Raw genomic sequence first — 297 nt, 5'->3', positions numbered from 1 at the left:
TCCCACGGCTGCTCCCGCAGCTCTTCCCAGCCTGCTCCCAGGTTGTTCCTATGCTGGGGCACGGCTGCGCTCTGTAAAGTTCAGCACACGCAGGAAGAGCTGCCGGGCGCTCCTGCTTTTCCTGGTAAACATCCCTGAGCTGCTCCAGGAGCTGCATCAGCCCTCCTGTGATCTTCCCTGGGAGGCTGTGGTTCAGTGTTGTCTCTGGGCTCCCCACGGGGTGGGTCTGGCTTCCAGGGATGTGATCCTGAACCTGCTGTGGTTCTCAGTGGCCAGCACGTTCCCTCTGGGGTACCC

Source organism: Corvus cornix, chromosome 27, assembly GCF_000738735.6.
Source record: "Corvus cornix cornix isolate S_Up_H32 chromosome 27, ASM73873v5, whole genome shotgun sequence".
Classification (NCBI taxonomy): domain Eukaryota; kingdom Metazoa; phylum Chordata; class Aves; order Passeriformes; family Corvidae; genus Corvus; species Corvus cornix.
This window is presented reverse-complemented; position numbering follows the sequence as displayed.